Below are 14717 nucleotides of genomic sequence, written 5' to 3' on the forward strand. Positions count from 1 at the left end.
TATAACTTCTAAATTTCAAATCATCTGTTAAGTACACAAAAAGAAATCTGATACAGATGAAATGTGAGGATCTAACATGTTGGAAACACTAGATGGCAATGTTGATCTTTCCCAGCGGATTGAGCTGCTTTCTTTCTATCCAGTTCACGAGGAAATTAGCCATTCAGAAAGATGCTGAGATTAAGTCATTGACCCACTTGTTGAAATGTGAGACTCGTTTACATATTCCCTGTTTCAATTGCTTGAATCTTCTAAAACAGAAAAAAAAACTCGTTCGTATCTTTCTCTCCCTAATTTAGAGGTGCATTACAGACACCAGAGGGCGCGCGAACCAAAGTTTCACTAGTTTCTTTGTGAAGGTTTTTGTATAAATGAGAAATTATTATACAAGCAAGTAAATTCGCCCTTATTTACTTTAATACAGTTTTTGTCGTGTAATCTAGAATCAGTAACGTACTACAATTTGTAAGTAATCTAGCAAGCACTGTGTATTTGCATTTATTTTATATTTTAGTTTATTATTTATTATTATTTTTATTTATTTAGAAAACAATAGGTATGGTCAATTTTATTTATTTTCTTGTTCGTGCATCTGAATAATACTAATATTATTTTAATAATGTTTAGTGTGATAAAAGCCCTGGGTTTCCATCTTAAAATGAAGAAGCAGTGCTTGGCCTCAGGTAAGTTAAACATGAAACCTGGCGTATTTTCTGACTTTCGTTTTGGTCAGTCCCTGCACATGCGTGGATGTTAATGCATGCGAGTCATCAGGGCAGAACGAAGCGTGGTTTATTTTCATGCAGTCGCATGCATTCACATTTGGCCATATTGGATGATTTTTGCATATGGCGAATGGATGGTGCACTGAATGACTGGTGCGTTCAGTCGTGCGTCAGACACAGAGGTCCTCCCCTTGTGTTTCTATGTTACTGCCCCCCTCTCTAGCTCTCGATCCCCCTCCCTTCCTCTCTTCTCTTCTGGCATCCCCCATCCCCCATCGCTTTATGTGCTTCCATACAGCCTGAAAAATCAACCGGAGGAGGAAACCTTCACACTCGCGGAGAATAGACCGACCCTCAGCAACCCAGAAGATCGCTTTAAACCGGGGACACAGACTGGATCAGGGTGACCCATCTAAACCGTCTCACTCTGGTAAGTCACATTTGAGGTAGTTTTCCTTCCTAAAGTCCAGAAACACCATCCATCAGCCACCATTAGAGCTTCACCACCATCAAACAGCAGCAATGCCTTTCTCCTGCCAGTGTGTGTGTGTGTGTGTTAGTGATGGTGAAGCTCTTTCTGGTTTGCCTGATGGTGATTTCAGAGAAAACGAATGCGTTCGCTTTAGCTATTCTAGTTCAGAATATCGATGAACGGCGTTTTCGGGACGGATCCATGAATGAGAGGGATTTTTCAAGCTGACTTTTGTTCATTCCCCTGTCATGCATTTGGACATTCCATAGAGCTGAGACACAGAGACGCTCAAAATGGTGTCTGGGAGAGTTTGAGGCCTTTAAACACACGAGAGAGCCGATCATAAGCGCTGTTAGGGCGCGATCAAAGAATCCGACGCATTCATGTGCAACAATGTAACAGCGATTATGACGCAATAAAGATCTTTTGTTGTTCAGCGGTACAATGTAATGCGCGTTCTAGTGTCAGTTCTATTCTCAATGTTTTTTTTTTGTTGTTTTTTTTTTTTTTTTTTGCTTTGGTTGCATTTATACATGATGCCCTCGGTTTCCATTGATTTTTTTATTTTTTTTGGCGTTATCGATTTTAATTGGGCATATTTTTGTCATTGCATTCCTGGTTGATTGCTACAAAGGGAAGCAGCACATTTGTCAAATCTACAGCCATTCATAAGACAGTATATGGGTACTTAGTGCTTTAGTAAAGGAATGCAAAACAATATTGATCAATGTTAACTATTACCACCTTCAGTTACGGATATAACAATAGACGATTGTCCACTTGTTTAATAAATAAAATTTATTATAGAGAGAATATAATTTTTTTAAACATATAAATTATTAAGCAGCTCCACTAAATACTTTATTATTATTATTTTATTTTTTATTGTATTTTATAATGGATTTTATTATATCTAATAATCTGTTTATAATTGTGTCAATATGCAGAAATAAAAGGTCATTGGGCACTTTAATGTAAAGCTTTTTTTAAATTAATAAATAAATACTACTACTAATACTACTGTTAGTAATAATAATAATAATAATTATTATTATTATTATTAATGGATGTTATGTTTTTATTTTTGTAGTCTGATTATCTCTTCATTGTTTCAGTTTAAACTTAACGTCAAAATAATTCCAATTAATTTGTTACGTTTGTTGTTATATCTCTAACCAGCAGAGGCAATGTAATGTAAAGTGTTCATAATCCAAAGTCCAGAAAGCTGGACAACGATTAATCACATACAAAATAAAAGTTTTTGTTTACATAGTATATGTATATGTACTGTGTATATTTATTATGTGTATATAAATACACAGGCATGTGTACATTTAAGAAAAAATATATTATATTTATATATTTAATATATTTCTAAATAATATAAATTAAATGAATATAAATATATACATGTAAATATTTTCAAAACATACTGTATGTGTGTGGATTTATATACATAATAAATATACACGGTATACACATACTGTTCGATGTAAACAAAAACTTTTATTTTGGATGTGTTTAATCCCGATTAATCGTTGCCCAGTATTAGTTAATATCTGAGATGTTTGTGCTCCGCATTGATGAAGCTTGGATTGGCTTCCTGATCATGTGCTGTCCAGTCCACCATTCCTGCAATAAAAGTGTCGATAGCTTTCTGATTGATGGTCTTAACGTTATAGTGGCTGAAGAGACACAGAAAACGCTTCGTTTGTTTTCATTGATAGTTTCATTATCCGCTCGAAATTCAATTTGTTCAGAAAAGCTCCCCATCACAGTATGACTGCGACATATTACACTTTTATGGATTGAGCTGCAAGTATGCTGAAGCGTTTGGGTTTTTGTCATAATTAAAGGATTTCTTGAGGAGCAGGTGTTCTAATGGACCGGAACAACACAAATGTGCTTTTTAAGATTGAGATCTCAGTCTGTATGTAAATGGCCTAATTACAGAATGTCTTAATTAGTGTGCATACTTCAAGCCAGTACCACTAGTAACAGCTCATGCTTCAAATTTAAACCTTTACAATGAATCCTCTGTGCATACTTCTTTACTTTGCAAAATTATCCAATTTATAATGAAAAAAAAATCACATTTTTCTTGATAGTGGGCTTTTTTAAGTATATAATCTTTGTAGGTTGCTGGTTATTTTTCAGTTAAATAACCACCTAGCAACACTCCAAACATCTTAGTGAGAGAGGGGAAAAAAACAGCTTTCACTCAGGAATTTTCCAAAGAAACAAGGAGTAGCATATTGGATTAAACCTGAAATTTGGAAGTAGAAAGATTAATTTCTTGTTAAACATAATTTTGCAATAATTTTGAAAATGTTTACTACACGTTCTTCAGAATTTCAAGTAGAAGTTCTCTGGTTTGGATGTAGTAATTCAAATGATTTGGTATTAAGACTGCATGTAAAAGGAGAGTATTTGCACTATTTATTTGGTGTTCTTCAGTGGCATCTTTAATGATGGCCTGGAGAACTGTAGCATAGAGAAGGACACTCAGTTAAATTCACTGCTGCATTTTCCTCCCACGACTTTCCTAGAAGCTTTTCTTCACCCTTACTCTCAATAATTGGGACGCTGAATTTCTCACAAGGGTTGAAAGTCAAAGATGTTAGAATGTGAGTGTGTGGCAGTGAGTTAATTGTGTCACAGTACATGTCTGCACACTTTGGCATTAATGTGTCTTTTGTGCGCCTCCTTTTTCATCAGAGGTGGTTTTATTTTTGAGTGGATAAACGGATGGATGTTTTTTGATGAACTGTCTGTGTGAGGCTGTGAGCCAAGTCCACAGTGAAATGCAAAGATTATGATGCATTCCCTGTAATAGTGCTTATAGAGCTCAGATTAACCACACACACACACACACACACACACAGACCCTGAGGGGATGTTGGTTCCCCCTGATAAACAGAAGCAGAAAATGCTCAGCGATCCTTCCTTTTGGCTACAGGGGAATCCCATTAGATCTGCGATGACATTGCAGGGCATCAGTGTCTCCTCCTGAGATCAGCTCACAGGAACATGGGAAATGCAACATCATATAAAATATAGACTATTAAGCATGAGCATCTTGTGAACTTGAAATAAACTTGGAAATGGTACAGTATGATTACTTAATTCATTTAACCACAGTATTTACGTGATTCTCTTTTTTTTTTTTTTTTTTACGGGAAACAGTGAAGCATCCTTCTGCACACTGTTCGCTGTATCACGCACAATTATTTATTTAGTTTTAATGTAGGAATGTTGTGTCTACTCTGTAGAATAAAATTTGAAGCCAGAAAATGTATTTATCATTGTGTGCTACAAGTGACTTTTATTTAATATGCAGAACTATTTATTTTGTTAGTCTAAAAATAAAACCATTGGGTTTTTAGACAATTATATGCTATTCTTTGGTCATTAAACACGTTTAATGCACCTTTCGTGTATTTATTTTTCTTTCTAGTAAGATTTGTATGCAAGCCTTTCCATATAGCTAAACAAGAAGCTTGTTTTTCTGATTTTCACAAATGCCTTCAACCTCAACCGAGTGAACAACACGAGTCACAGATCAGTCCGAGTTAAGGTGTTAAAGGGGATAATAACCAGCTAGTGAAAGCTGGACTGTACTAGAGTTAGTGAGATTATCCTGGTGGTGATGATGCTCCCTGGGACCATATTGTACATCATGATGAGGAAAAAAAAACATATATGTCACATTTATTTAGAACCAAGATAAAACATTACCGTCTCCAGCCACCAGAGGGCGCTCTATGCTGCTCAGTTCTCCTGTAGCCTACACTGAAGACATAGAGCGCCCTCTCGTTTTCTCTTGGTTCATTTCTCTCGGTTATGTCAAATTCATTTTGATAAATAAGTCGCACCTGACTATAAGTCGCAGGACCAGCCAAACTATGAAAAAAAAAGTGTGACTTATAGTCCGGAAAATATGGTACTCACTTTTGGTGCTAATTAACTGCTATTTGGTTAAAGTCTTAGTAGAAAACATACCTTTGACTTAAGAAAAAAAAGCTTCATTTTTAGGAATTAGTAAGAAATTAGACTAAAATTTGATAACGGAGTGATTGTGCTGCTGTTAGTGTGCATGCTGTAGTATATGTAGACACATACTGCGTGAACAAACATCTACTAAACATCATCTGAGCGGCGTGTAGGCTGAGACGCTTCTGGATGGGCGTATTTTTGGACTTTCTGTGGGCAGACACTGAAATCACAGCCTTGCTGAATTTCTCTGTGGGAAAAATGAAACTCCTACAGGTTTAGTCACACGAAACATATCAAAACGAAAAAACCGATTAGTCTCCTTTTCAAGGAAGTAAACAAAGGAGTCTGGCTTTGTGAGCGTCCCCGGTTCCTTTGAAAAGCTGCTGTAATTGAGCTACAGTCAACTACAGCTCATGAACACGTACAGTACATTCATATTCTCACAGCCACCCAAATACTCATTCAAGTCTATTTCAAGACATGGCACAGCTGAGACAGAGGAACACGTGCTTCAGGGGCAGTTTAAGTCTGCTGAAGGTTCTTTAGTGGTTCTTCACAGTTACTTTATGGTTCTCTTTTAGGTTCTTGATGTTTCATTATTTTTGCTCTGATTAACGGGTTTCTTTATTGCACCAGGTGGTTTTCTTAAAACCCACTGTGATTTTTAGTATTATTCATATAATATTTATTATTTTTGTATATTTTCATATTGCATTTCCTTTTTCCTTTTTATATATATATTTCAGTTTAGCTTTTTCACTTATTCATTTTACCACTTCAACTTAAATAAATATTATAAATGTTGCTTTGGCAGCTACCTGAAATAAAACACTTAAGTCTTTCTTCAGACATTATTATTATTTTATTTCCATTACCAAAACTATTTTTAATGGTTTTTAAAGTTTTTAAAACATTCAGTCAGATCATCCTAGTGCCACATTTTTATAAAAAAACATACAAATTCTGTGTGGTATGCACATTTAATTTGGGAATATAAGTGATGCAAATGAAGAATTAATGTGCTTGGGCATAATGGAAGAAATGTAATATAATCTAAAAATGTTTTCTGCACGCTGTGCATGGTAATCACTCAATGGAAGAAGGCAATGCTTTCTTTATACACAATAAGGCTTTTTTCCCACAGTAGTTATTGTGTAGATGCAGTTATGCTGCCTCCGTGCTGCATAAAAAATCTCTGGGGAAAAAAAAAGATTTATTTTTTTATTTATGTGAATTGTACGCATTTTATAAATTAAATACATTTTTATTATAAAAGTTTTTTATAATAATACATTTTTATAAAAGTATTTTTCATATTTTAAGTTGAGTCGCATCACTTCTGTTTAAATGCATGTTTGAGAATTAATGTCGGAAGAAGCCTTTTGGTTGCAGTTGAAGCTGTATTTTCAGAAGTTCATGTATAATCAAACCTACAGACAGACTCTTGCTGTTTTTAGATTAGAAGATTGTATTCAGTAGAGTGATAATCTGTCTTATCTCTTTAATTTGCCCTTTCCATCACTCATATCAGCTGACCTTCGCTTTCTCAGCAGTACTGTAGACCCTCAAGCAGCAAACACACACACACACACACACACACACACGTGCCTTCAGGTCTGACCTGCTGGCATAGTTTCATGTCCTCCTGCTGCCCGTCAGATCATCGGAATGTGATTGTTTTTAATATCCGTTGATAAGATGAAGGACATTACAGCTGCGTTTATCCTGTGTGTGTGGGTGTGTGTGTGGGGGGGGGGGGTACAATCTCGACCAGCCGCTGGCTCCTCTCCATTGTCATAATTTGCACAGAAATCCTGCTGAACCAACACATTTGGGTAAAGAGTGATTCACTGTGTGTGTGTGTGTGTGTGCTTGGGTGCCGTACAGCCTTGCAAACGTAATTTAGTGTCACACAAGAACTGAGCGTGTTCAGTGTGAACTCCCTCACACATAACCATCTGAAGAATGCAGCGGTTTGACGAAAGACTGAACGATGCAGACGGAGGACGGAGAACTTCAGTGAATGCATGTGTTTGCAGTGGAATAAAATGCACTTCTAGTGTGAAATAACATGCACTAGGCAGCGGGAGATATTTGTTAAACTGCAGTTTGCTACATTGTTGTCACATGACTTTAATTTAGAGAGTGATTTCAGTTCAGTTTAGTTTTCACAACTGTTTTAAACTTTGATAATAATCAGAAATGTTTCTTGAACAGCACATCAGAATATTAGAATGATTTCTGAAGATCATGTGACACTGAAGACTGGAGGAATGATGCTGGAAATACAGCTGCGCATCACAGAAATATGTTTCTTCTCCAAATACATTCAAACAGAAAACGGATATTTTAAGTCATAATAATATTTCACATTACGGTTTTATTATAGTTTTTGGTCAAATAAACACAGCCTTTAACAACCTCAAGAAGATCCACATATTGTACACAATGCATACTTTGAAAGCAGTATGCTGTGTGTAGTAGTTCCAGTCAAGCTCTTTGATAAGAAAACCATTCTCCGCGGAGGAAGAAGGTGTCAGGGTGAAGAAAGGAAAGAAGCTGAAAAATGCAGCTCTTGCGGAGCTGTAGTTAGCGGCGCTGTGTGTGTGAGTCGGGGGGCAACAGAAGAACCCGGGGTCTGAAGCGTGAGAGGGGCATCTCCGCACACCATGTTGGTTTTGAGGCAATTGTTTGCAGGATAATGTCCTATACAAAATCGAGGTATTGCCTCGGTGAAAGGCAGGATTTGAGACAGAATGGACCTTTTTAGAATCGGAGAGGACAAGCTCTTGCGGGGCAGTTAAAACAATGGGACAGGACCACTCCCCTCCGTGCCCTGTTCTCATTCAGGTCCTGTTAGAGCACCGCTGGGAGTGGAAGGCTTATTGTGTGACTATTGTTAATGAATAGCTAATTAAGCTTCTTATGAGTGTTTGTGAGAGAGAGTGAGATTAAGGCTTGAAGGCTGTCCGTTCAGGTGAGATCTTTCCTCCTGAACCTGCTAGTCTGTAACAAGTGACCAACATTTCCAGCATTTCCATTTCACACGTTTTCTCTTGTGCAAATCAAAAGTTAGTGCTTGACCCAGTTAAAGGAACATTCCTGGTTCAGTGCGACCTAAAGGAGAGTTCACACAGTTAACACAGACTTTATTCTGCGGGAAACTAAAGTAGACTACACTACTATTCAAAAGTTTGGGGCCGGTGGGATTTTATATATATAATCATTTTAGTATTGCTCAAACAGTAAGACATGTTACAAGAAAAAAAATATTTCAAATAAATGCAGTTCTTTAGAATTGTCTGTTCGTCAAAGAACTATAAAAAATAAAGTGCATCACAGTTTCACAAAAATAGAAAGAAAGAAAAATGTTAAGCACACTTACATGAATTATTCAGTGTAAAAGTTTTACTGCATATTATATTTCATGACCGTGTTAGTGAATTTATATATTATAGTTTCTTTAAATGCTTTATTAATCTTTTATAAGTTTTTCAAAACTGACTGAAAATCAGAATTGTTTTCTGTGTTAGGTAACCACCAAAATGATACAGGTTTAAAATCCCTGAAACTGATGTTGACACTGTTTAGAGACACACAGCGTGTTCATACGTTGTGTACGTGATCTGCAATATGAGAAACAGATATAAAGCAATCCCACATATAGTGCGTATTGAAACTGACGTTTAGATGAATTGTAGGAAATCATCTGGAAGCAGAAAGCAGGTGTAGGAACGCAGTATTTATAGACTGTGTGTGGATAACCGTGTGTCCTTTGCTTGAATGTGTGTGTGAAGCGTTCTCAGCTGTTGAAGCGCTTCTTTCACCAAATTAGATTTTAGAAATTCACGCGTGGATTGGCACCGGCGGATGAATAGCTTTCTCTTTGTCTGACTGTTCCTCTTGTTATTACCGTAGAGAACGGAGAGCCTGTTCTTGTTCAGAACTTGGAATTGGAAAATGACTGTCGTGCAGCTTGAATCTGTAAATGTTGCCTCTTGGACTGATCTTCTAGACTTGAGATGATGAAATGAGGTTTGTTAAAACCCAGCCGGTCTGGGAGGATTTTTATTCACTCAGGTCATCGCTGAATGTCAGGTAGTTCATTCACAGCTTCACGGAGTCCTTAAAACACTTCATTTGTGCTGCGAATGAATGGATTTTATTGATTAACGTTTAGATGGTAGGCTATGAAATCTGTATAGCTATTTAGAGGCTGTTGTTTTAGCTCAGATTCATTCGAAAACATTTCGGCCGAGCAGTAAATTAGTTCTAGGTTAATACTAATACATGTTTTGAGATGATCTGACATAGCCAGACCCATTATGCATGGTTATCAATCATGATACAATATTGAAATGAATAATTATTATTAAGTGAATAAATTCTTTAGTGGTGTTCTAATATAAAAAGAAACCAATACAAGACATTGTAAAATTATATAATAAAATCTTAAACAATTATTGATAATATATAAAATAATCCATCCATCCATCCATCATCTTCCGCTTATCCGGGGCCAGGTCGCGGGGGCAACAGTCTAAGCAGAGACGCCCAGACTTCCCTCTCCCTAGCCACTTCTTCCAGCTCTTTCGGGAGGACCCCGAGGCGTTCCCAGGCCAGCCGGGAGACATAGTCCCTCCAGCGTGTCCTAGGTCTTCCCCGGGGCCTCCTCCCGGTGAGACGTGCCTGGAACACCTCCCTGGGAAGGCGTTCAGGAGGCATCCGAAATAGATGCCCGAGCCACCTCAGCTGGCTCCTCTCGATGTGGAGGAGCAACGGCTCTACTCTGAGCTCCTCCCGAGTGACCGAGCTTCTCACCCTATCTCTAAGGGAGCGCCCAGCCACCCGACGGAGAAAGCTCATTTCGGCCGCCTGTATCCGGGATCTTGTCCTTTCGGTCATGACCCACAGCTCATGACCATAGGTGAGAGTAGGAACGTAGATTGACCGGTAAATCGAGAGCTTTGCCTTACAGCTCAGCTCCTTCTTCACCACGACAGACCGGTACAGCGACCACATTACTGCAGAAGCTGCACCGATCCATCTGTCAATCTCCCGTTCCATCCTTCCCTCACTCGTGAACAAGACCCCAAGATACCTGAACTCCTCCACTTGAGGCAGGAACTCTCCACCAACCTGAAGTGGGCAATCCACCCTTTTCCGACTGAGAACCATGGCCTCGGACTTGGAGGTGCTGATTCTCATCCCAGCCGCTTCACACTCGGCTGCAAACCGTCCCAGTGCACGCTGAAGGTCCTGGTCTGAGGATGCCAACACGACAACATCATCCGCAAAAAGCAGCGACGAAATCGTATGGTCCCCAAACCGGACACTCTCCGGCCCTTGGCTGCTCCTAGAAATTCTGTCCATAAAAATTATGAACAGAACCGGTGACAAAGGGCAGCCCTGCCGGAGTCCAACATGCACCGGGAACAGGTCTGAGTTACTGCCGGCAATGCCAACCAAGCTCTAACTCCAGTCGTACGGGGACCAAACAACCCTAAGTAGGGAGCCGCCGACCCCATACTCCCAGAGCACCCTCCACAGGATGTCGTGAGGAACACGGTCGAATGCCTTCTCCAAATCCACAAAACACATGTGATCTGGTTGGGCAAACTCCCATGAACCCTCCAGCACCCTGGAAAGGGTATAGAGCTGGTCCAGTGTTCCACGACCGGGACGAAAACCACACTGTTCCTCCTGAATCCGAGGTTCCACTATCAGCCGAATTCTCCTCTCCAGTACCCATTACTGTAGTATATTATTAGTAGTATATATTACTGTGTATAATATTATAATTATAGTACAAATATTTATATTTATAATTATATGAATATTTATATTTTTAAATTGCGAGTTATTAAGTCAGAATTGTGAGTTATAAAGTCAGAATTACTTTCCAAATGTCTGAGTTGATCTGTTGTGAGCTGTGAGATACAGCTCTGGTGTGAAGGTGTCAGTCTTTGACACCGGGCTGTGTGTGCATGCTTAGCTTGTCTTTCTCCCACTGTTTGCACAGCTCACACAGCTGGACCTCACAGCAGAGGCTGTTTTGTCCCCACAGCGTGATCACTGGCACACACACACACACACAGATACACAGGTGGTGGTGTCTGTTCTGTTCACAGCAGCTCTTTAAGCGCTTATTATCTAAATAATTCAGACGCCCCTGTGCTTCACCCCCTCTTGCACCATGTGTGTGTGTGTGTGTGTGTGTGTGTGTGTGTGCTGTACCTGTCAGATCAGAGTAATGGAGGCAGAAAACCCTCTTTTCCTGTCGCCCCCCGAAGACCGAAAGAGGAACGGTTCTTTTCCGTCACCCTTAAACAGGCGTTATACACAGCCTACACATTAATATTGCATGCTCTTACTTAAAATTGAGATGCATTTCTGAATGTTTTATTTGACTGTTGTGCATCTTAGTGAAAGGAAAGCGCTCCCAGAATCATCATCCGTCAGTGATATCCCACCTCTGTGGTCAGACTCTTCTCAGTGCCATCATTAACTCAGTGTGTTTGTGCTGTGGAGCTGAGCAGAAGAGAGATGGATGTGTTCATCACCGGGAGAACCGTCCCACCCTCACATTAACTCATGAGTTAGCGACGAGTTCTGCACGCAGAGATCGATTCATGATGAAATGACGCAGCAATCTGGCCCTTTTTGAAAATTCTTTTCATGTTTAATGCTATTTTATGAGGGATATTATACTAAATATATACTGTGTGGTTTAGTGCATACCTAAGCCCCACTCTAGAGTTTTATGCTTTTAGTGAAATCAGGCTTTAAAACATCTGCTGATACTGTCCAGTGATAACTGCTGTGATACTGTCCACATCACATAACATAATACACACCAACGATGACCATTCAGTGACACATTATGTGTACATTTTTAGCAAATAAAAAAACTTTGGATTGTGAAAATGAGATATGATGTTGCAGCTATTGACTGGACAAATGAAATCTTGTATGTCCCCTGCCTGAGGATCTCTGAGTGAATGAAGGTCATGAGTGAGCAGCAGAAGACAGAGGAACTGCTTCTGGTTGTGCTTTCATCAACAGAATCTGAGCTGCTTCATTGTTGCAGTCGCACCGTTCAGAACAGAGAATTACAGTCTGAGAGTCACAGGAAAACACATCCTGTGCTGCAGGAAGCTGATGTGCGCAGTCAATGCAGTGTCCACCGCAGGGTCACCACGGGGTCAAAGTGCTGAGTGTGTGTCCTTAGATTTACCCTGACTGCCCCAGTCAGCAGGGACAACCTCCAGCAGACTAGACTGCTGTCTAATGTGTTTTCAATATATATATATATATATATATATATATATATATATATATATATATATATATATATATATATATATATATATATATATAAAATATAATTTTTTTGTTTGCATAAAAAAAAAAAATGATAGCGGTGATCTTATTCTATCACAAAGCATAACTTTTTTTTTAGTTTATTTATTTATTTTAAGATTTTTGGCAGTACTAACCTTTTAAATAAGTTTAATAGTATAATTTTTTACACGTTTTATTATTTGTAAGATTTTTAGGATTTCTAAAATATTATTATTTATGTGTTTGTCTATATTAATTGTATGTCATTTTTTTACGATTTTGTAGTCAAATATGACCCAGACATTTTTGACAGGATTTGTTAGATTTATTTTGTTAGATTTATTAATTTATTTTATTTTTACTTGCCAATTTAAAAGATTTGCTAGCATAATATTTTAATGTCCATTAAACAGTTTATTATTATTATTATTATTTGATATTTTGGTCCCGATTACTTTTATCTTGCAATATACCTATATCTAGAGGTAGAATGCATTTTAAATGTAGGATTTTCTTTCTGTAGATCTAAAGGCTTTGAGTAAGCTGTGCTCACATGGTTTGTTCATGCTGAATCATAAAATCAAATCCAGATCCACATCATCTTGAATATTGTATCAATAGGCAGAATTAGCGCCTGGATTTCCCCTCATGGTTTCTCGTCTCCTGATGCTGCAGGGCAGATATAATCAGCAGTATGCAATGCACCTTTCAACAATGTGTTATAAAGAGCAACGTGTTACATAACGGTGTTCAGCCTGAGAGAGAAGGAGAAGAGAGGAGAGGAGAGGAGAGGAGAGGAGCGAGAGCTCAAGGGCACTGCAGTGTGTTCAGATTCACCCTGATTAAAAAAAAAAAAAGAGTTATTCATAGAGATTGGGGAAAGGGGGAGGGACGGAAAGGAGGAGGAAAGACGCTGGAATGGAGGAGGCATTGATTTTCTTAGAGGAGGACAGGAGAGATGCTGAAAGTCAGTCAAATAGAGGAGAGATGACAGAAGGATTCTGATTTAGATTATAGTGATTACACTTTTCTTAAAGGAACAGTTCATGTAAAATGAATATATATATATTTATAATTTTGAGGTAGTATGTTTGTGCCTAATTACATATTTTATTATAACCGTTGCAATAAAGAAATTAACATTAATATAAATAAGCATGCATATATATGTATAACTAATTTATAATTTAAAAAAAAGAATAGTTTATACAATCCAGCATGCTTTTTATTTTAAAGTTACAGTTTCATAGTCCATTTCTGTCAAGATGAAAATAAAAAAATTACAAAAAGAAAGCTCAATTGTGCATTATTTATATATATATATATATATATATATATATATATATATATATATATATATATATATATATATATAGTAATTTTGAGGAAGTATGTTTGTAAATGCATAGTTTGTTTCATTTGCATGAATAAAAGAAAGCAGACATTCCAGAACTGTAAACGAACATAATAAATCATTTAATTACATTTTTTTAATTGTTAAAAATATCCAGAACCATTTCTCGATATCCAAGCCTAGAATTAAGCTAGGATCATAAAATAAACCCTTAATGAAGACGAGAAGGAAGTGTTGAGCACCAGTTTCTCTGTAATATTCTCTCTCTCTCTCATCTGCATACATTAATATCAGTTAATGCCATGTTTTTATTGCCGTCTCTGAGCTCTGCTATCTATTAAACCAGCCGTGTATTAGCAGTCAGCCATTTTCCTGCACATCTTTTCTCCCATGAACGACTCTATGGGGACGGAGGAAGAGCAGTCTGGTGCCGTTTAATGCTGGTTAGTTCCCCGAGTGTGCTCTTCACAACCCCATTCTCCACCCGTCATGAGCCACTGTGTGTGTTTGGCTTGTAGAAGAGCACAGAGAGCAGTGAATAATACCTGCTCCTGATAATGAGGGAACGTCAATGTGTTCTGCCTCCAGATTTGTGCTGCATTTCGCTCATCGAGCCATAAGAAGGATCCTTTGTGTGTGTGTGTGTATATGTATATATATATATATATGTGTGTGTGTGTGTATGTATGTATGTATATGTATGTATATATATTTATGTATATATGTTTGTGTGTGTGTATTTGTAAGTTGCTTTGCATAAGTGCATCTGCTAAATACATGTACATTACCGTTCATGTTTATTTTTTCTAATTAACATAAATGGTTT

The 14717-nt window shown here is 37.9% G+C and overlaps 1 protein-coding gene across 3 annotated transcripts in view; it reads left to right on the top strand.

The window, feature by feature from the left end:
* Positions 1-787: 787 nt before the first annotated feature.
* Positions 788-14717, top strand: part of LOC113077132 (protein FAM168A-like) — a 30250-nt gene continuing 16320 nt past the window's right edge. The window contains exon 1 of one of the 3 annotated variants that reach the window (XM_026249587.1): positions 788-1155. The gene's annotated coding sequence lies outside the window, so the exon portion shown is untranslated. The remainder of the gene's footprint in view (positions 1156-14717) is intronic. The other 2 variants (XM_026249586.1, XM_026249588.1) reach the window with 2 other exon arrangements.

The sequence above is a fragment of the Carassius auratus genome, unplaced genomic scaffold, assembly GCF_003368295.1.
Source record: "Carassius auratus strain Wakin unplaced genomic scaffold, ASM336829v1 scaf_tig00021643, whole genome shotgun sequence".
Classification (NCBI taxonomy): Eukaryota; Metazoa; Chordata; class Actinopteri; order Cypriniformes; family Cyprinidae; genus Carassius; species Carassius auratus.